Source organism: Lissotriton helveticus, chromosome 9 (genome assembly GCF_964261635.1).
Source record: "Lissotriton helveticus chromosome 9, aLisHel1.1, whole genome shotgun sequence".
Classification (NCBI taxonomy): domain Eukaryota; kingdom Metazoa; phylum Chordata; class Amphibia; order Caudata; family Salamandridae; genus Lissotriton; species Lissotriton helveticus.
The window spans coordinates 1,153,877,223-1,153,900,962 of record NC_136070.1 but is presented as its reverse complement, the minus strand read 5'-3'; the positions used below and the strand labels follow the sequence as shown (position 1 = coordinate 1,153,900,962).

Sequence of the window (23,740 nt, the reverse complement as noted above, 5' to 3'; positions counted from 1 at the left end):
GCGGGTAAGCTAAAAGACGGTTTTAGTACTTTTATCCTAAAATGGTAAGCAATTGGCTGACTCAAATCCTGCTGTAAATAGTGGTATAGTACACAATTGGTCTTCGACAACAATCAGCTAACAGCGTCTGTCAGCGAGATCTAAAAAGAATACATTTGTAACACTTGAGCACTAACCTGTTTCCTTTAGGCTGTGCAATCTTGTAGGAGCGAGATGCGATCAAAGTAGCAAACTCCTAACTTCACCCAAACGCTGTCACAACCCAAATATTGTATATTATCTGACTCAAGCCCCTCCTTGTGGGAAAGGGGAAGTGGATGAGAAAAGAAAATAACGTCCTTTGTTTTACCTGATCCTTTTCCTGCGTAGGTACTTCTAGACCATCTTTGTCTCGGCTCCCCCTCTAAGCGCTAGTGGACATGTATACACACAGATCTATCAAGACTAAATAAATTGTGTACGAACAAACCTAACTCGACTACAGCTGAACTAGCACACTATGAATCTTGCTTACCTAAAACTTCTCTCTTTCCCACTTTGAATTTTTGTTGAAGGGTACAAACACAGGCTTTACATGTTCACTAAAAAGAAAGTGAAATAGTGTGATCATGTGAATTTTTTCTAAGAAAATAGTTTTGCTTCAAGTAATCTCGTTAGGAATACTCTGAATTACCTCATATATATCTATATATGCCTCTCTCTCTATAAAAATAAATATATATATTGCAAGTAAAGGCAAAGAAACAGCAGCAAGCAGGTGAGAATCACTGGCACCAACCCCCAGTAATGCAGGAAGAAGAAACTGGGAGGCATAAAACATGATGGGAGGAATGCTTGCAATTTGTCTAACCACTGTCAATTGCTATGGTAGCACCCCAACCAGTGGCGGAACGAAACTCCCTGTAAAGTACATAGAGGGTCCCCATTCCAGACTCACCCAGGAGCTCTCAGACCAGAGTACCTAGCTGCAAAACACCTCCTCCTACCCCAGAGCTTGGCCCCCCGCACTGCAGGGGCCTTTGTTACACCACTGATCCCAACCCATCTTTCTTTTGTTCACCATACCACCTCAATTTGGACCCACGCATATGCAAATCAGTCTTTACTCTGCTCCTTGCTGGAACAGTTGAGTGTGCACTGCCAGACCAGGTCCTTTCTGCAGGAACCAGGACCAGTGAGAACATAAGCAACACAGGACCGTTTTCACCCTAGTTATGGGCTCATCAATCGGGTATAGCTTGGTTCCAGTGACAAAGTAAGCACATAACTCACATCTGGCTATACACATGTCCCTTAGGGCGGTACATGAAACATACAAAAAGGTGATGGGAGGAATGCTTGCAAGTTGTCTAACCACTGGCAAACAAGCTATACCTGGCTATTGAAGCCACAGTAAGGGTTAAAACTGGTCCTGGCTTGTTTGTGTTCCAGCTCAGGGAGGACCTTGCTTGGCAGTTTGGGTTGGATTGCTCCCATTACAGCAGGATCAAGACAGGTTTGCAAATAGCTGGGTCCAAACTGAGGTGGCATGGTGTGCAAAATAGTGATGGACTGGGATGCGGCCCGAGTAATTACCGGTGGCTGAGATTAATTCAAGCATTCCTGCCATCACTTTTTGTATACTTTTGTATGTCACCCTAAGTGGAACGGGACTGCCCAGACGTGGGTCCTGTGCACACTGTGTCACTGGAACCAAGCTATACTAGGCTGGTGAGCCCATAACAAGGGCAAAACCATTACTGGGTTGCTTGTTTTCCGGTTAGGGAGGACCTGTCTTGGCAGTTTTCGTCCGAACTGTTCCCACTGGAACAGGGTCAAAACTGATTTGCATATAGCTGGATCCAAACTGAGGTGGCACTAACGATGGACTGGGATGCTGCCTGAGTAGTCAGGTAGTGAAGGATTCATTTAATAGTAATAGCAGGCTCTGGGTTTTTCTTGGACCCTGCTTTTTTGTTCTGCTGTGCCTGAGAATCATGGTCGTAACGTACACAGACTTCTGGGTGCTGTGTTTAGATGTACCAGGAAAACACTAAACCGCATTGTTTGTGCCAGAGGCAATCCCAAGAGTCACAGCTGCATTGGTGTTGCTCTTTTGTGAGCAACTGCAGCCTTGACACCCCTCAAGTATTTAGGCAAAGGCTACAACTGATCCAACCAGAACCCTGTGAAACTGAATTGCTCATGGACTGGACAAACAAAAGAATAGGGACGAAAACCATTAAAGCAAGAGCAGACAACTAAAATGGACATCAAAACTATCAAGTCTTCGGCATGGGCAGTCAAAAAGCTCATTCTGAGCATATGTTATGTACTAAAACAATGGATTCTGCCTACAAGCAAACTGTCCGTGGCCCTCACTTGAAAAGAGGCCTCCAGACCAACATGTTCTTTTGTTTATTAACTACTTTATAGGTGAATATGTCCCTCTTGTGAACACAGCAAATGGCATTGACACAACTGTCTTAAAAGTATACCCTGCAATATGCAAACAGTGATAACAAAAATGACGCACGCATTTGATATCTCTGTCAAAGAAAAAAAACAACAATAGAACATTGTTAAACATTTCCTTCTGCTTTCACAGCACTATCTGGATCATCAGATTGTTTCAGATGCTCATGACAACGCAATACATTTGGTTATTTTTCTCTATACGATGTGTGTAGCGATATTAATGTAGGTAGTTGGTGTATAACTAATAAAACAGAGAACCTTCTGCTACCAGTGATCACTACAGAGACTTCCAAAATGTAATCTCCCTCGTTATCTCTCTTGTTTCATCAGCGCTATCAAATTAAGACTGCCAGACTTTGACCTGCAAGATTCCGTCTAAGATTGCTTGGCTAAAGTTGTTAATTAACAGATGAATATCAACCAGGTTTTCGTTCTTTAAACATTTACAGTCCTCATCAAGGGTGCTATAGTTTGGCTACAACATTCGAGGTATTTATTACATGGCTGTTGTTTTACCACCAGACACCAAAAGCGAAAATAACTCACCAAGAAATATACTGTGGCTGAACAGTCTTGTATTCATTGATCATGAATTTTAAACAGGTGATGTCTAGGGCATGTGAACCTATAACGTTGGGTCCTGGAGTAGCATGCTACTTGACTTAAAACGCTGTAACGCCTCATTAGAGGTAGAAAGAGCTATCTAAATATAATACAATGTCTCATCAAAGCATAGCAAGGAATCGAACAGTAAAACAATATTGGGGCTAATAGACAATTAAATATTTCCTTTCGTGCAATTACCCACCAAGCATAGTTGAAAAGAATCTGCTTGATCATCAAAAGCTGTTCTTTAATTTCATGGATGTTCATCTCCAATGTGACTTGCCACACAGAAGTTTTTTTATGCTATGTGGAACTTTACTATGGAAAAACTGAGAGGGTAACACATACTAAAAATGCATTTGTCTAAGTTTAATTAATGGTAATCTTTATTCGGTGCTCTCGCAGGACTGAGTTTAATTATGTTCAGCAACCTGTCCATCAATTGTTCTTTATGCATTTGTCACCCCAATGGGATGGTTACGCCCAGACGTGGGTCCAGTGCTCTTCATGCCACTGGAGTCAAACTAGCCTGACTGATATGGGGTGATACCCTGAAACCGGTCCTAGGATGCTTGTTTCCAGTCCAGGGAGGACCTGGCCTGGCAGTGCGGGCTGGATTGTTCTCATGGGGAACAGGGTCAAGGATGGATTTGAGTATGGCTGGGTCTAAACTAAGATGGCATGGGGGGGGGGGAAACAATTATGGATTTAGGCCCATATATCTGTAATGTAGTAAATGCATGACATTGTTCAGTATTCTGTCCATCAAATGTTCTTTTTGCATTTGTCACCCCGAGTGGGACGGGTATGTCCATCGTGGCTCCAAGCTCTCCATGCCATTGGAGTCAAGAGTCAAGCTAGCCTGGCTTATGAGGGGTGATACCCCGAAACCAGTCCTAGGACGCTTGTTTCCAGTCCAGGGAGGACTGGACCTGGCAGTTCAGACTGGACTGTTCCCATGGGGCACAGGGTCAATACTGATTTGCATATGGCAGGCTAAACTAAGAGTGCATGGGGAGCAAAAAGACGATGGATTTAGGCACAGATCTCTGTACCGGGGGGGACACTGTTCAGAATTCTGTCCATCAATTGTTCTTTTTAATTATGTTATGGCAGCACTGTCCTATGCCTTGGTATTGATGAAGCTCAAAATCGTTTCATTCTTTATACAACATATTTACTGATTTAAACACAGAAATCTAAATGTGCACTTTGCACACATTGAGAAAGACTATGCAGTAATTGAGAAAAGTGTGCTTGAATGTGTCAAAATAGAGAAAATAAATGTAAAAAGTTTAATATGCTTACTAATAATATGTACCTTACGAATGGATGAGTGACCACATGATGAATGATGAGCAGACTATTGTGGTGTGCTTAATGATGTCACAAGAGTGTCATAAAGACTATAAAGGATGAGACTCCAAAGGAGGGGTAAGAAGAATGCTTTTTTGGAAACTCAGAACTCATGCCTTCTCCCACTGATGTACCACGTACCATCCTTTGCTTCTAACCTTGCTGGTGCTGCTGTTCTTAGCAGATTGATTGCTTTGGTGACAGACTTTTTTCTATGCCCCATGTTTATGCCAGCTGAACTGTCTTGGACTATCTGGTGGTAAACCAGATTTGAACTTTCCTGATTTTGCCCCATTTCCCCTTTTAGTCGATGGACTCTCCCTAGGTGCACTTTAACTTGATTCCTGTGTCCCTTACCATAGAATTCTTTGAATTTTGTTAAAACTATCCTCCTGCCTTTCGATGGTGGTAGGAATCTGTAACTTGTAACAATCCTCTTCTGGTTTGGGAACTTTGACTAAATGTGTGGTTTCAGTAGATGCTTAGATTGAAATGCTCAAAATGTCACTTATGTGCATTGAATTTGGATCATTATTACAACAACCAAATTATCTAAATTTGCCTGAGTCTGTTATTGTGTCTTAATGTTTCCATTAAACTGTGCTGTTTGAATATTGACTTTAAATGTATAATGGGTAGAATCATAGATTGTTTTCCGAGCATCAAGTTCTGCAGCTTTTATTCTATTTTGTGACTGCAGAATTTCTAGTGTGTATAATCCTGGTTAGACTGACCTTCTTCAGGAGGTTGGGTCTACCCATTGCAATACGTTATGTCTATAGCATAGTCCTGAGAGTAGTGTATTTGAACTGTAGCTCAGATTTGCGAGTTGGCTATTAATTATTGGTCCTCATTGAGTGGCCAACAGGTTTGGACATCCCATTACCCATCCTCACCATGGCAGAGAAAGATCCATCAGAGGACCATCACCTCCGTGGTAAAGTGCAGCGAAATCAAAGGCCCAGTTCCGTTATAGTAGAGTAAGGGAGTAAGAGAAACTTTTGAAAAAGAAAAACGCTTCCGGTAGATCAGTATAAGTGTAATTATTATACCTACATTGATAGGAATAAGTACGTTAGATTTAGAAGAGGCGTTAGGAATTGAGGGTTGGCATAATGGCTGCAGTGAGACCCACAGCAAACTTGGAAACAATGTTGGTACAAGGTTCACAGTGTGGAAACTAATCATAGTAGGCAAGTTTGACCTTCTCGAGGTGGTGTCTGGGAGCGCATAGGGAGCACTTACCGTTTCTCACCTGATAGATCTTTCTCGTTGACTAAGAGGCACATGGGAGTCAACATTCAAACAAACAATTTAAAGTTTGTGTGACCCATTTGGCCCACACAATAAGGACCAGGAATCGGTAACTAAAGTTAAGTGCGTTTATTACAAGTTCATAATCATTCTAGTAAATGCAAAAATTAAGAAAATATTATAAATGGAAAGAATTATGACAAGCAAATTAAGGCGGCAAAGTCAATTCCGACTTGATAACACAAAACATAAAATAACAACATTCAGAATAATACAGAAGGCAAGAATCTGAATTTGGAGTTCTTACAAGATGCTCCGCTCCTCCTTTCTAAACATGACTAGGTTCTAAAGTAATCTAACCAGATTCTAAGTGCCTGATTTCAATGTGGCGAACAGGTTACTCCGTCACAATGGTGATGGATATCCCATCCACTGAAATATACATTTACATCCTATGGAATTCATATTTCGGTGAACGGAATATCCATCTCTGTTATGACGGAGTAACCTGTCTGCCCACATCTAAATCAGGCCCTAAATCTAAAATAATTGTTTGAAATAAAAGGTCTAAGGGGAATTTAGAAATGCAAGAAAGTGTCAGCATAGCATAAACCTCAGAAGAAGTCTTCTAAAACAGGGAAATAAGTGTTAGCATAAAGCCACATTCATGCACGAATATAAGGGAAGAAGAGAGGTCTGTATCTCTCAAAGTCCAAAAGTAGCTGTTTGAACTGCTAAAAGTGTGAATGCGTAATAAATAGATAAATAAATACTCAGATTTGTAGAGTGTGGCTAATCACCCATTAGGGTATCCAGGTGCTGTCCATAGGCACGGGAAGATTAAGTGATTTGCACAGAATCACAGGATGTTGAGCCAACGCAGAGACTCGAACCTGGATCCCCAGCTCTAAAATCAGAAGCTCTGCCCATTACGCAAGCATACAGATACCCCATCATCAGTCATATCTTGCGTCATCCTTTCAAGGACCAATGGTGTCCAACGCTACAGGTACAATTGCAGCATCTCCAAACTTTCGAATCCCACGGAACTCTGATAGATTGGGCAACCTTGAGTTTCCCTCTGTTCCTGATACACGATGTATAGGAGGCTTCTTCTGCTCATTAAATCATCCCCCGTTCTTGCCAAGATTTCTCTTCTCAGGCCTCACAATCTCTAATATATTATATTCCTTTCTCTAGCTATGAAATCAAGAAAGCGCACCTGCAAAAGGGAAAGAACATGCTGAGCAAACAAAATATATTCCATATTAAGAAATAGACCGAATTATGCTAATGTAGTTTAAACATTTGCAAAGTACTGTTTGAATGCATGATTATTTACACATGTACAACTTCAAAATAAATGCAAAAAGAACAAATGCAAACATTGATAAATTAATTCATGATTACATAGGCAATGCACTTGTGAACAAATGCAATATGTCTTAAAACATGAGTGTAAATATATTTGAGAATTGCACGTTTCCATGATTAAACTAAACATTTATGTACACAAGTTCATAAGTCTCTAATTTCTACAGTGAATACACTTCAGAAGCACATTTAAAGGCTTCACTCCACGTTATTATAGATAAGGCCCGCAGAGTATATAGACCTAGATGCAAATAAATATTGTGTTTCTGTGACATATAAGGGAGGAGCCTAAATTGCTCCGCTCTAGGTCCCAGGGTATTCCTGTTCATTAAAATTAGTGGGGAAAAGGAGTCCAATCATCTTTTAAATGCATTATTGTTCCCTTTTCCAGGCAGATCCAAAGGGGATCTATTAAGGTTTGCCAATACTTCAGGGCTTTGTTCCCTCTAAGCTGTGATTTTTTTAACCACCCCAGGGAGCCTTAAGGAGCATGCAAAACAAAGGGATATCCTGCTCACTGGAGTAGAGCTCTCAATGAGCTGGTAATGAAGGGAATGAGTGAAGCATAATATTTTCCTCCTACCTCCTTACTCTCCTTCCCGACCACCATTCTTAATGGAAAACAAAGGAACACTGTTTGTGAAACTGCAACAGTTGTGCCCTAAGACGTGCACACTTTGCAAGTGTGAAATTAAGGAACATGTTTGTACGGGCACTACTATTTTTGAAATATAAGTGTACCAAAAAAACAAGCTGTTTCCGTAAAACTAGATTTACGTGCATTGTCCAAATGCCATCTAATTATACCAAACAGTATTATATTCAGTCATTCTATTGTTAGCTAAGTCCAGGGCCATTTCTAGGTGTTTTGCCGCCCTAGGCGAGAATTGAAAAATGCCGCCCCTCCCTTATACTACGATCACTTTCGCCCCCCCCCCCCCCCCGTCACCCAGGATAGAAGAATTAATGCATCAGATATAAAACAACTTGTATTCAACATTAAACGTTAAAACACATCAAACATTAAATATTAGAAAACACAGACTTTGAAACCAATTAAGCATAACAGATGTACTACCATGCTTCTCCTGGTTACCAATTTCTTTATGGCAGGGTTTTAAAAAAAATTGTAAAATTAGTTTAGGCCCACATTTTGCTTTGGGTGTGCCACTTTTTCAGGACAATCTTAAAGCAAAATGTGTTGAACCAAATAATGTGCTTATTTGCTTAATGCACTCATAATATATACCTAATAAAAACCAATGAGTGGGATCTTACCTTATCTGATGTTACTTCTTGTGATGTCACTTACTGTAATGCCACACATTGTGACATCATAGGCTATGTGGCCCAATAAGCACCAATTGTGGCTAGATTTTAGTACTTAACTGTTGGGGCAACAGGGCATTTTTTCTTTCAAGCAATAGGACCCAAGCCACCCTTAATCATGATGAACAGCCTCCAATTGAGGTCTATCCATCGTCCGAATTATCCTACATAATCCTCTTAAATCTTTTCATTTGTACCACAGAAGGGCTGGCAGTGGTGAAATGCTGTGGCACTGGCGCTCCGCGCTCTTGACACCAGGCTCAGACAGTTCCACGCATTGCTGGAATGCGCGCAGCTCAAGGAAAGGGGAGCCTCAGAGTTTAAACTACTAGTGGAAGGCACACGCTCTTCACGGCCTTCCTTTTATTTTATTTATTTTATGCGTTTTTATATAGCGCAGACTTTACCCGAAGGTGTCAGAGCGCTTCACATTGGGAACAGTAATGATACATGAGGAGAAAATTACAAGTGAACAGATTACAAAGGCATACGTTAAGTTACATGACGCAGAAGTGACAATTGTGAGCAAACAAAATACAAGAGGTGGCAAACGGTGCATTACAGGAGGAAAAAGTGACATGTGTGCAAGATACAAAAGCGTACAAAGTACAAGTAGAGGTATAATCCTGGAAAAAATGGCAGACCTCCACTCGGCCTGGCACTGGTGCTCTACACTCTTGACACCATGACCAGGCCGAGACAGTTAAACACATTGCTGGAATGCGCGCAGCTAAAGGAGGGCCTCAGACTTTAAACTAGTGGAAGGCACACGCTCTTCGCGGCCTTTCTTGACCCCCTCTCCCGTGTCCTGACCTCCACCCAGCCTTGCCCGCATGCACAGTTATGGAGGGATTCTATCGCCTCACTGACTGGAGCCTAGGCCTGCCGCCTGGACCTGGGGCAGCAGACGCCAATCACAATGCCTGTCATTTTATGACTTTTGAATTAGGGCCTGCTGCTGCAACAAACAAAAAATTAACAAAACCCACGCAGACATATCTCTCACAGCTGTTCCTCCGTCTCTGGAGCCGTGAGGACCGGGAGGAGCTCAAAGACTGACTCAGACTCACAGGCCTCTTTTCAAATTAAGAATAGGTACTGTAGATATTTTGCACATTCGCAGCAGGCCTGCATGAAGTTCGTAATAGTCGCTTCGCTGTAACTGCGCGGTAACTTACTCACCTGTGCTCGGGTGAAAGAAAGTCACGTCCACGCGCAAGTCCATGCAGTTTGCAGGCTCAGAGGCTCATGCACTGCTGTCCTCAGTCCACTCGGAGTAGCCGGCCGCCGGACAGGACAGGTCTGTGTTGTTCTTGTGGGGCACTGGCAGCAGTCAACAGGTCGTCGGGCCTGGCAGTCAATTCTATGTCAGGACAGGAGGCTCTGATTATGCTTTTCTCATTTCTTTAATGAAATGCTCAGCAGCCAATAAATGAACAAAAAAACTACATCTCCCATGAACACCCGGGAGTAACCATAGAGTATAGCGTATAAAAGGTCAACACACTAGTCTGTCTTCCTCTTTCTTTGCTGCTCCGCAGCCAGTTAAGTGCATTACCTTTATTACTCTTGGCATTTTACTGTTCTATGTTATATTGTGCCTTGTTACTTACTGTCGCTTTGTGCTTTGCCTTTGCGCAGTGTGTCGCGCGCCTGGGGGCTCGGTCTCCGTTGTTATTCATCGCGCTGTTTCGCCGCTTTTAGCGTGCATATTGCTTGTTTACCGGAGCGTGGGTTTCACCTCCGTTTTGGTCGCCGAGCGCTTCCTAGCTGCTCGCGCGCTTCTGGTGGAGCGGGAGCAGGGGTTCCGTTTGTTTTGGAGCGCGAGCGCTCCTCGGCGGTTTTCACTGGCAGGCGACAGTCGCGCATGCGCGCTGTCCCATTTCCGGTTGCTTTCTCCTCAGCTGGTTGAGTGACGGCGTTTGTTGACGTCTTGCCCACGGCCTGTCAGTGCAAGTAACCCCGTCTGACGCCGAGGTCTTTTAGGACTTTGGTTGGATATTCCTGGCATAGGCTCTGCCTAGAGTGTTGTTTAGTGCAGGCTTTGGCTCCCTCCACGTCTTATTTACTAGCAAGTCAGGTTTGTTCCTGCTTTTAAGCCTGCTTTGGGGTTTATACACTCCCCCTTGACTTGTGTTTTTCCAACACTCCATATTTTCGTCTTGTGGGCATTTTACCTCTACCTTGGTGTAGAATGGCTGACTATTATGATGACGCTGAAGACGACTACTATTATGCTGATGAGGAGGAAGGCTCCTTGGAACAGGATTTGGTTGAACAATTGGACAAGGGTGTTCAACAGTCCGTTAACAAAGCACTTGTACGTGCTATTAATCCTTTGAAGCGTCATCTCACTCTTTATGCACAGCAGCAGGGCTGGTTGCCTGCCTCCAGGAAGGCGGCGAAGTCGCCTGTTAACCCTCACAAGACTGACTTTCAGCGTTTGGCGAAAAGTTTGGCATCTGCGCCATCCTCCTCTGCTTGTCTTCACGATGCTGATTCGGACAATGTACTATCTTCTGCATCTTCAGACCATGTTTCTCCTCCACCTAAGAAACGGGTCTGTAAAGAACATTTTGTAGACGCTCCCGAGCGTCCTCCGGTGCTCAATTTCGAGCCTGCAGACATCATTCACCCGAACTCTTCATCATGGGTGCCTTCTCCAGCTGTAGCTGCCTACATTGAGGCGCATATCCGCCAGCCTTTTGAGGCTTCTGTTCGTGCCCGGTTGCGCTCTGAGTGCCCGAGGCCTGATTTGTCTGCCCATTTGGCTGAGACACCAGACGTTGACCCCATGATGGTCACGTATTTGAAAAAATATGCCAAGGACCCGAAGAAGGGCCTTGATAGATCTTGGCGGTCTTGTCAAGATAAGATGTTGGATCTGCTTGGGCCTCTCACTAAGATTTTGGACCTAAGTTACAGAGCACAAGAAGCTTCTGCCCTTGTGGACCCAAAGGAGATGATCGAATGGGCACAACGGGCGATTTGCCAATTAGGAAATGCAAATTGTGCAATGTCTGCGGAACGTCGCAGGTCCATCTTGTTGAAGCTTGACCCTAAACTCTCTGAATTAGCCACTTCAGAGTCGGGCCCTGAGGCGGATGGCCTCCTGTTTGGTCAGCCATTCCTTAAGGAACTTACGCGCTTTGTATCCACCTTCAGTGGCATCGACAAGGCGCAGGCCTCCTTGCGGCGAGCCATGCGTCCGGTTTTTGGAAAGGCCGGACGAGGTAGGGGACGCTCGTTCGGCTGTGGTTCTGCCAATCAGTCCCAGAGAGGCAATTCCTCTCAGCACAGAGGCTCCTACGACGCAGGTTATTCATCGAGAGCCAACTTTTATCCTTCCAGAAAAGGAAAAGGCCAGTACGGCAAAGGACGTCCCGGTGGTCATCAGGGACAATACCAGGATTCCCACTCTACAGGTGAGCCTGATTCGTGCATGCGATGTGAGGTTGGGGGGTCGCATTCAGTTTTTCCTGCAGAATTGGCGCATGCTCTCCGGCGATGCTTGGGTGCTACAAACTGTTCAAGGGTTCAGAATAGAATTCTATCACCCGATGCGTCAGTCTTGTCCCCCTCCTTGTCTACGTTTTTCTCTTCAGGATCAGGTTTGTCTCTCCGAGGAGATAGACTCTCTCCTCAAGAAGGGGGCGGTTGTGCCAACCACCCGTCATCCGAAAGGTTTTGCCAGCTCTGTCTTTCTGGTCGAGAAAAAAGGGGGCGGTGCTCGTCTTGTTCTCAACCTGAAAGACTTCAACGGCGGAGTCGTTTATCGACATTTCAAGATGGAGGGAATCCATCTCTTGAGGGATCTCCTTCGAGAAGGGGATTGGATGGTCCGGCTGGACCTCAAAGATGCGTACCTCTCGGTTCCGATTTACAAACCACATCGTCGTTTTCTCCAGTTTCTCTGGCAGGGAGTCTGGTACGAGTATCAGTTTCTCCCGTTCGGTCTTTCGTCGGCACCATGGTGCTTCACGAAGCTGTTGAGACCGGTTGTGGAACATCTTCGGTCGCTGGGTGTCAGGTTGATTATTTATCTGGACGATATTCTCCTTATGGCGGATTGTCCACTCACACTTCTTCAACATCTGGAATTGTCCATCACTCTTTTACAGTCTCTGGGTTTTCTAATCAATGTTCAGAAATCGGTTTTGGTTCCAACTCAGCGTATCGATTTCCTGGGCTTCCAGATCGACTCGGTAGCTTGTCAACTTCTCTTGCCCAACCAAAAGATGCGTTATATCAAGAGAGAGTTGACATCTGTTATTTCCAGACCGACTGTGTCGTTGAGGTCATTGGCACGTGTAGTAGGTCTGCTGGCGTCGTCCATTCAGGCGATATTTCCGGGTCCCCTTCATTACAGGGCGATGCAGCGCCTGAAAATTCTTCATCTCCGGAAAGGCCTCGGATATTCCGATCAGATTCCTCTTACGGAGGAGGTCCGGTGGGAGATGCAGTGGTGGTTGGACCACATGGAGGCCTGGAACGGCCGAGCCCTCTTCGGTGTGTCCCCGGATCTAGTGATAGAATCCGATGCCAGTCGGTGGGGCTGGGGAGCCCGTTGCGGCTCGGTCTCGACCGGGGGTCGTTGGTCCCCTCAGGAATTGACATTACATATCAACTGTCTGGAACTTCTAGCGGGTTCCTTCGCGATCAAATGTTTTTCCCCCCTGCAGACCAGTTGTTGTGTCCTTCTCCGAATGGACAATATATCGGCAGTCCGCTATGTGAACAAACTGGGCGGAACCAGGTCCAGAGTCCTGGCGGAGATCGCCAAAGATTTTTGGCACTTCTGTCTGCAGAAGAAGATCACTGTTATTGCGGAGTACCTTCCGGGATGCCACAATCAGATAGCGGACTGGCACTCCAGGCATCTCCGGGATTACAGCGATTGGAGACTGCATCCTCGGGTCTTCCGTGCTCTCCATCGGCGTTGGGGTCCTTGTCAGCTAGATCTCTTTGCCTCACGCCTCAATGCGCAGCTTCCGCATTTTTACAGTTGGAGGCCGGACCCTCAGGCTCTGGCCACGGATGCCTTTCTCCAGCAGTGGCCATCGACCCTCTGCTATGCCTTCCCTCCATTTCTAATGATTCCCAGGGTATTGGCCTACTCCAAACGATTTCAGACGGATCTGATTCTGATTGCCCCTCTCTGGAGGGCTCAAGCGTGGTTTCCGGTCCTTCTAGAAATGTGTTCGGCTCCACCGTTTCTCCTTCCCCCATTGTGGAATCTCCTGTTGGACCCTCTCGGAGATCCTCATCCCCTGATCCTCTCAGGCTCCCTTCCTCTCCTCGCGTGGAGAATCTCGGGGATCGCTGGTCGCTCCCAGGCCTTTCAAGCGACGCTTCCAAACTCCTTAGTGAGGCATGGGCTCCCAATACTCACAAACGGTATAAGGGATCTTGGAAGCGTTGGTGCGATTGGTGTTCACAACAACAAGTTGATCCCGTTTCAGCAGATATCAGCATGATTGTTAATTTCTTGGCCTCCTTAGCTACCTCTGGTCTGGCTTATTCGACCATCAACGGTTTCAGGTCGGCTATCTCGGCGGGTCATGCCCACATAGATGGGAAGCCCGCGGGTGAGCATCCTTTTGTTTCCAGATTACTTAAAGGAGTTCGTTTTGCGAAACCTCCCACTCCTAAGTATGTTACCTTGTGGGATGTTTCGGTTGTCCTCAGATTCCTGGAGGCCTGGCCTTCCAATTCTTCCTTATCTCGCAAGCAACTTTCGGCAAAACTGACTATGTTGCTCTGCTTGGTTTCATGTAAGCGCGTGTCGGACGTACACGCTTTGGATCTAGCGGGTCGCAGCTTCACCCCTGAAGGAGTTTCCTTTCGTCTCTCCAGACGTACCAAATCTAATACGCCTTCTATTTCTTATCCTTCTTTTCCTTCTCACCCCAACCTTTGTGTGGTTCAATGCCTGAAAGATTATGAGGTGAGTACCGCTTCTTTGCGCTCAGACATGCAGGGTCAGCTTCTGATTGCATTACAAAAGCCTTTTCGTCCTGTCTCTCCAGCTACCTTGGCGCGCTGGGTGCGGGGGCTTATGTCTGAAGCAGGGATTGATGTTTCTGTGTTTGGCGCACATTCTGCACGTGGAGCGATGGCGTCCAAAGCTTATTCCATGGGTGTTACTCTGTTTGATATCATGAAGGCTGCAGATTGGTCATCTGCTTCTGTGTTTAAGACGTTTTATTTTAAGCCTATTGATAGTGTTGCTTCTGTGGTGGTGGATCAGCTTTAAAAAAGCATAATCAGAGCCTCCTGTCCTGACATAGAATTAAAAATTTGCAAACATTCGTGACAAGAATTTTCAATTCTATTAAGGACTAGGAGGCGAGGATTATCCCACCCGTGTTTCATATTTGTATGCTAATGTATTATGACTGTATATACGCAGTTACAAATATTTCATTCCTTGTTCTCCCTCCCTGACTTGTTGTTCAGTAATATTACTTTGGATATTATGGCTTCGTATCTTTTTTCCAGGTTCAGACCAGAAGTGATGATGTTTGTTCCTCGGCGGAATCGGTTGCTCCTCCTGGTTTCTGGACCCATGGTTCTTCGGCTGCCTTTTTCAGGATCCTCTGGATGACTGCGGCCTGTTTGGAATTGTTGTTCCTGTTGTATTTAGGATTTTATTTCAACTTGGACATTTTCCCACAAAGAAAGAGGAAGACAGACTAATGTGTTGACCTTTTATACGCTATACTCTATGGTTACTCCCGGGTGTTCATGGGAGATGTAGTTTTTTTGTTCATTTATTGGCTGCTGAGCATTTCATTAAAGAAATGAGAAAAGCATAATCCTCGCCTCCTAGTCCTTAATAGAATTGAAAATTCTTGTCACGAATGTTTGCAAATTTTTAATTCTCCATTAGCCAGCACCTTTACACTGTCACACACAGTCTGGCCCGCCGCCCCCCGTGCACCGACAGCGAGAGGGTGGTGCGCGTCACGCTGTCACTGGCTGCTGAAGCACTGTTTGAGGATTGGCCAAAATGATGATGCCTAGGGCCGTCATTGGTAGCGCTATCCCGCGCTACTAGATTGACGGCCCTGGGGAGGGACAAGCACATGATAGAATACTAGTGTGTACCGCCTCTCCACACACATCACAAACCACCACTAAGCTAGGGTGCGCTACGCTGCGGAGCAACAATGTACTAGTACCAGCATAAAGAATGGTGCGCTTGCACTCCACCTATAGGGGCTTCTGCCCGCATGTTTTTTGCCGCTTAGTCCTGCCTAATGGTAGAAACGGCCCTGGCTAAGTCTATACATTTGTTTAAAATTAGTCAACATTTGAACATTAGAATGATGTTTAAGTTCCAGCTCATTCAATGTTATGCAAACACAGTGTGGTATAGCAAATTTACACTAAAATACCATGGTCTGCAAATAGTATATATGTATGAGTTCTTGTGTTACAAAATGAAGGAGCATTTGTCACAGAATGTAAATGGAAGTTGAGTTGTTGGGTTAAACATAGTTGATGGGATGCCATGTTCCAGTCCTGGGCTTTCATTTAATGCAATGTGGGAATTGTAGTCTTGATTTGCTTCAAATGACTAATGCACCTAGGGTCAGATTACAGTGCCCTTTCGTGATACACACAGGGAACAGGCATAAAATTCATGGGGAGGATCAAAATTTGAATTTTTTGAGTTTTTTAATCGTATGTTGCACCAATTGTATTTAACAGAGATTACTTCCTGACCTGGGTGAAAATAACCCTTTGAGTAACCAAGGCCTTGAGATATCAGCCATCATCTTGGAGCTCCTCATTAAACATGGCTCTGTTGTTCATCTAGCCATTGCCCTTTGCCCCAACTTCATCACAGTTGGACAGTTTATCTTTCCTAAACCCCTTCCCTCCTGCTGCTTCCTCTCCTGTGCCAGTCAGGCAGGTGATTCACCTTGCAGTCACACCTAGTCAATCCCCTACACAACACTCAGTTTAACCTCTCCTGCTAAAGTATCTAGACAAATAGTGGTTAGTTTAAGGGTGTGTGCACAACCCTTGCCATTTATCTCCCCTTTCCCTTCTTCCTTGTCCTCTTCTGCCTTACCTCTTTTCTTAAATCTCACTATTACTTTCCTCCAGAGGACTACATTTGATCTCCTCCTGTCTTTGTCTCACCCGTAGCACCCACTCATGTCAGTTGTGCCATTGCCTCTTCTGTTCAGAACATAAACCCACACTGTAGGGTCTACGATTGCCCTTAGGTTGCATCATCATTTCTTTGGTGTTTATCCCATACACCCACTATTGTGAATTCTTTTGTTTGTGCTATATCTCCTTCTGGGTTGACACCACTGACCCACCTACCATGTCTATGGTTATGGCACGCTCCGTTTCCTCTTCTTGGTAAATCCTTTAGTCCCAGATACAGGTGGTAGAGTCACAAATACTAGATTAATTCATGACTCCCTTTCAGACCTAAGTCTAAAGGCTGTCGCATTTTGTAAAATGTGGTAGGGAACAGGGGCAGCTCCTCCCTTTGAGCGGAGGAGCGTTGCTACACAAGTTCCAGAGCTGAAAAAATAAATGGTAATAACTTTTATTTAATACCATTTTATTTTTCAGCAACTCATCCCCAACTAAGTGTCAGAATGGGGCGGGGCCAACGCTGCAGAGTGGCAGCAGCAGGGAGCTGTGCTCTTTAAAATGTGCATGTCTCTTTGGCCGGCCGTCATGGGCCAGGCAGACAAAAATGCTCATTTTAAAGTTCTCTACCCTAGCTGTTTTTGACAGCTGGTTTGAGAAAGCGCAGGCCTCCATTGCTCCTAGGATCACTGGGAGAGCCTGCTCTATCCAATCCTGGTGCTGCTTTCTTGCTGTGAGAGCAGCTCCAGGTTTGGGTAGTGCCGTTTCCTGCATTAGGAGCTTCGTGGAAGACACCCGAGAGAGCAGGACGTTGCGCTGCTAAGATAAGTGAATGTATGTATTATTTTGTTTTTGTGCCCCGCCTCACCACCCTCGGTACAAGCCAGCCACCAATGGCAGGGAAATGTACTTTCACTTAATGCTTTAATTTTTAAATATATGGGAGGTGTGCCTTCTAGTGTCGCCAGGGCTGTCTAAACAGCATTATAGGCCCCCGGGCAATACAGTGCACTGGGCGCTGCCTACACAACGACTCTCAGAAATAAAAATGTTTAACGGAAATTTGTGTTAAATTCTGATCTGCATGGGGCCCCTATGCAACTGCCCAGCTTCCTTATGCCTGAAGACGGCACTGAGGGGCATATTACCAAGAATAAGCGATAATTATCGCAAAGCTTGGTTAGAGGCAATAATTTTATCGCTGTAATTCGCCTATTTTTATCGCTTAGAGACCTTGCAATTATCTTTTTTTAATTCCGTGATTTTTTTTTATTGAAAAAAATATATATATTTACATGGCAGAATAGGGGACGTGGGAACACTACCAGGAGTCAACGACGAGAAGCGGAGCGCACGAACAGCGCATGGACTATGGCTAATGAAAAGCACCGCAACCGCACCCCCCCACCTCCCCCCCCCCCCGGGCGTTTCTTCTCCTCTTTCCTTCCTCTATCTTTTTCTTCCAATGTTTCCCATGTTCATGTAATGCTCCATGTAAATATATATTTTTTTTCCAATAGAAAAAATCACGGAATTAAAAAAAGATAATTGCAAGGTCTCTAGCGATAAAAATAGGCGAATCACAGCGATAAAATTATCAAGGTTTATCTCCTAAGCGATAAAAATCGGCCGAAATGCATGAATATCGCTGTAAATTCATGCATTACCGAGCAAATGCTCTTAGCCATGTTATCCACCTACCATTGGATAACATGGCTAAGAACTGCTCTGGGCAGGCGTTAGCTTTTGGAGATAATCGCGCTCAGCGCGATTATTTCCAAAAGTAGGTAATAGGCGATATCGATGTTAGCGACTGTTTCCAGAAGCTAACATCTTGGCACACTCACTTTGCATGTCATTAGCGATAAATATCGCTGACATGCAAAGTGGGCCCAAGATGATCGCTATCTCCTACTAGCTGTTGCTAACTGGTGTTAGCGACAGCTAGCTAATAGGGCGATAAAATTATCGCCGCTTTAGCGGGAAACATTCCCGCTAAAGCGGCGATAAGGCCCTTGGTAATATGCCCCTGAGTCTTGCTAGAAAGTAGTATATTTTTTTGCTGGTATCACTCAGTTGCACGAACAAACAAGAAATGTGTGCACACAAACAGACCAGTCCCTGTTAAAGGGAACACTGCTTCTTCAGGGACTTCTGTGATACCCACGGAGCAATATTTCTCTGCAAGTGCCTATAAGGAAATTGAATGCCAGACACGAAATACCATGATTACATGTTTTCAAGGCCCATAATAACTGCCATAAATGTTGATCAATATAAGATGTCTGGTTGACAGGTGCAAACCTTAATATAATGAAGTGGCTTGTTATCAAAATAAATAATGTGATTCAGAGAAACCTTTTCTGCCAAAGTGATGGTTAGAGATAAAAATGGCTGGATTTGAGCCTCTTTGATATTCACAAATGGTTGTCTAGCAGGTGTAAATCCTGCAGGACTGTACACCACAATAGCACAGTGCAGAACTAACTCCACAGAAAGGGTGGATAGTAAGCATAACCAGGGTGAGGGTTGTCTGGTAAACCTGAGAAAACACACAAACGTGAGTTTGTAAACATTCACAAAAGCCTCTTGACAATAACTCACCATAGAAATATTTGGAAATGTGTTTCCAAAGTGCTAGAGCCAGCCCCCTTCGAGCGTGGGTAGGGGAGCGGAAAAAAACACATTTTTGGGGAGTCTAGAGTGAGGTGTTTCTTCAGAGTGAACCATGTTTTCTAAGTTAAGGGAAAAAAAGAAAAACATTTGCAAAGCAGGACTACCTTTACCAATGAGGAATTGTTCTGTGCATTCAGTTCTGTATTGGGAAAAAGCAAACGGCTTTAACATGCACATGCCTTTCCCAGAAGTATGCTAGAAACATATGACAGTTGCACCTTTCCAATTGTACTGCTGTAAACAGGAAAAACGGGTAAAAATACGCTCCCGCAGATATGTAAATGTCCACATATACTTCAACAGTAATTTTTTTAATGAATCCGGTCAATAAACTGCTTTCTTTCAGTAGAGATATTAGGTGAAAGGAGATTGCATGCAGGTAAAAAGATTGCAAAACAACATGAAATCCTGTTTCAAAAATGAGAAACAACGAAATTCACTTTTTTCCAAAACATGTATTCATTAAATTCAAAAGGCTACATACTTTCTATCCATAACAATTAACAATATTCACCATGGCATATATGAAATAATTATTACCGTATTAAATAGATACGTATTCTGCAATAACTCGTAAGTATATTTGAAATATGTTCAGGAACCAATAGCCTGTAACAAATCTCAAAACATTAAACAATATTTAATAAATTAGTGATTTACAAAGCACTCAGCAAACAAATATGTCGAGAGTAAATTCGTCTGAAAGGTTTAAAACAAATGTGCGGTCTGTGGTTCATCGCATTAATCAGAGGATGAATGGTTTTGTTGCCAAGATCCTTGTGTTATTTGTAGTTCATAAGTTACAAAGCTGGTAAAAAAGTTCTTTGAGTAATGTCCCCGCTTCAAACTGCTCCAGATAACATGCAAGAATGTTTGAAATCTTCTATTTATTAACTCAGTGTTCTGTTCTGTTACAATATAAAATATTGAGTATTGTTAAACACTACTTATTGTTTATCAAAAAGCTCATTTTGTGTTATATGTTATATAAATGAAATTGTTATTGTCAGTGTACTAACACAGAGAGATATAGAACAGTGATTCTTAACATTTTGTCTTCTGTGGACTGCCAGTGAATCACTACTTGAGACTGGGGACCATCAGCTAACATATTTTTATGATTTGAACCTCAAAACTCCACATAGAAATACATAAACAATCATATACCAAACAAATACACATATTACGAAATATTCTATTGAATTCACAATAGCACCTTATGCAAAACTCAAAATTTCTATTTTAATCGTAAGGTCGGGAGGTTTGAATATGTAGCTTTATTTATAAAAGATGAAGTGACATACTGGATGTTAGCATATCGTTTTGTTTTTATTTGTTGCTCAAAGTACATGGTCTCTTTTTGTTAGTGTATACCGCGGCTTCAAATAAGGCCACAACCATCCATGCTAGATTCCGTTTGGTGTACCTGCACTGTTCCCATGAATAAAAGTAGGGATACCGACTTAATTTTTTGCCTTTTTTCCAAATTCGTTTACATTTACAGAGCGTTGTAAAATATTCAATTTTGCTTTGTCACGTCTATATGTTTTATTAAATTGCTAATAATATTTCATTTTCGAAATAGTTGAGGACCTGTGAGTAGGTGTTGTTGAATCCACTGGGTCCGCAGACCACAGATTAAGACTCACTGATATAGAGGACTGTAGAGGGACATATTTTATTGTCCTTTCTGGTTTTGCTGGCTTTAGGCTTTTGTTCATGATGACACTGCTAAACAGTGGTATGGCACCTGTGCTTTCCCCCAAACATTTACAGTGAATTGTTTTCACCTAACTGCTACATGTAACTTTATTTTAAGGCTGTGGTAGATGGTGCAAGAAATGCACCTGTGGCATGGAAGTTGAAGGTCCTGTATGGGCTGCAGTGTGTATTTACACAACCCACACAAATAACACAAATATATGGCTCCAGGAAGCACCAATGAGCTGTGGCTTCACTGCAGTTTAAAAGCACTGCAGTAACACTTGGCTGGGACAAATACCTGTACTATGTAGCAAAAACTATTTTTGCATACCGGCTGTCCCCTCCTACAGTGTTGCATCTAAGCCCACAGAGTTGGGTGTTCCCTATATAAAACGTGACATCTCCTTATTTGAAATAGTACATCCTTATGGGGAACAATTATTCAAACAATATTTTCACCTTGAAAGTAAAGCTGAATTTTACATGAACATGCCTAGCTATGGATAAGATCATTAGTTCATATCTCTGGCTGAACAAATGCTAGAGTGATGATTTAAAGTTATGTTTTACTTAGTTTAACAATCTAAATTAATGGTAAAAGTAGAGTTTTGATAAAATTAATGGAAAAGTAACTTTAAGAAAATGTACTTTGTGCTGCCTAAGAGAAAAGCCATTCAGAGCTGTCTTGCCTCTCAGCTCTATACAAGTGGCTCATTACACACCCTTGACTTTTGGCTAAGGACTCAGCTCCTGGAGGACAATTATGGCCTGGCCTCTAGGTCCAGAAAGGCAGGGGTGTTGTCAGCGAGTGTTCACTTAGCAGGGAATAACTATCTAACTACCCGGGCGGGATCAGGGCTGCCCTGCTTGTCCAGCCAAAGAGGAGACTGACCTGCACGTGCTCTTTTTATGCCGAGAATACGGCAAAATACACCAGAAAGAGCTTATAAACACGTGCAAGAACTTGGGCTCCGGACACTGTAAGGAAGTCTACAGAATTTTAAAAGCGAACACGGACTTGCACATTGTATTTGCAGTTTCCAGGTTTCTGTGTCGTATGTGGTGGGCAAGGACAACAATTTTAAAACTGGAATGATTTTTAAATTATTTATTATTGTCATTTTTGTAAATATTGACATTTTCTGGTTTTTAACGGTTTCAAATATTTTGTGAATGTATTCTTTCTTGCTGCTTCTTTTATGGCTCACGCCGAAATAAAGAATTTTGGACTGATTGACTGACTGACTATCTAACTACCCAGGGCTTGGATAGGGGCAGTTGGCAGAAGAAATAACAGCTTTCAGAATTCCTTTGACTTTAAGATGCCAAATGGGGCTGGTGAGACCTGCTAACACTCATTCCAGAGGCCTCCCTGACTTTCTGACTACAACCTCAAGCAGGAGAAAAATCTGATTGTGGCCCTGACAGGGATGAGGATACTTCTTCTCTATAGTGGAGTTGCTAGGGGTAGGAACAGAGCTCCTAGAAGTGAAGGCTGGTGGGAGCTATCTTGTTGTAGGGAACATTTGCAGTAAACCAAGAGAGAAAGTACTGAAAATGGAGAATAGCTTTTTGGCATGCTATACTGTGGTTCAGCGTTTCTTCAGATTCTTAAGTCTTGTCCCACTGGTGTATTTTGAGAGCCACAAAACTAACTAAGTCTAAAGGTAAAAGCTTGAACCAGGGTTTGGTAGCAAAAGCGTCAGTGGCTATAGAATTCAGCTTTGGCCTGTTTGGAGTGTTTGGTGCCAAAACTAACAGTGTCAGTTGGAGTTTGTCAACAAAGTATGTAACTTTGAGGTACTATTGTCAGCTCCAGTTATGGACATTGCCCACTGGATGACATAAGGTCCAAAACATAAACTAACGTTCAAAGGAAAAGAGAGTGACTAATACGACTCCCCTGCCCCCTTTGGTGTAGCCATCCTCTGCTATGTTCCTGTTGGCCTGAATTGCACCTATATCCCAGTTAATCAATAATACTTTACATTGGTGTTTTTGCAACTTTCTTTTTGCCATTTATATTTGTAGTGCCACCAATCCGATTTTAATCGTTATGATTTTTTTCTTTGCATTAACTGTTTCTCTATTTTTCTTAATCGCTTTGGAAATATTATTGTGTTGTTTTCTTGACTTTAAAAGTGTTGGTACTGCTGGAACTTAACATGCATGTCTCAGGGCCTGCTGCCTACGTCACAACCACTAGGGGTTGATCAGCCATACTCTCAAAACTGTGTTTTAGTCTAATCTGATTTGTTTATTAAATTGGTAGGGCCACCCTCCACACAAAGTAATAATACAGTTTCTTACACCAATATATTTACTTGCATAGACTTACAATAGTTAGATACACGTAGAGCTTCAGAAAGTCAACAACAAGGCCAGTCTTTCTTTTGGTGTGTCTTAGTGTAATATGATGGGTAGTGACATTCCTGTTGTGCTCCTTTCGAACCCCAGCTGCTCTCTGTAAAGGCACTGCTCAGACAAAGGTAGTTCCCACTCCACGGTTAAAGAAACATTTGCATTTGTATCCTCCTGTATGACTAATGTTTTTCTTCACTCTGCTCTCTGTTGCTCAGGTATGGCCCATGATCAGGAAGACAGCTGCCTGTTGCAGACACTGTATCTGCAAGTTTGGGCGTGGGCCTGGAATCGTATGAAAAATGCATTGTCTATTTTTCCTACAATCACAACTGTGCTTGCAAACTCCCAAAGACAGTGCATTATGTGCCACCTGCCTGACTGATGATAACCTGGCCGCAAAGCTAACAGTAAAAAAGCGGATTTATATGCCAATGAGTCCATGGTTGTATAACGTAAATTGGAGGGCTGCATTCTTACCTAACTGGGGCAAGCAAGTGAC

The 23,740-nt window shown here is 43.4% G+C and overlaps 1 protein-coding gene across 1 annotated transcript in view; it reads left to right on the top strand.

Annotated features, from left to right (window-relative positions):
• IL17RB (interleukin 17 receptor B) overlaps positions 1 to 23,740 on the top strand; it is a 321,832-nt gene that overhangs the window by 516 nt on the left and 297,576 nt on the right. The gene's annotated exons all lie outside the window — the stretch shown is intronic.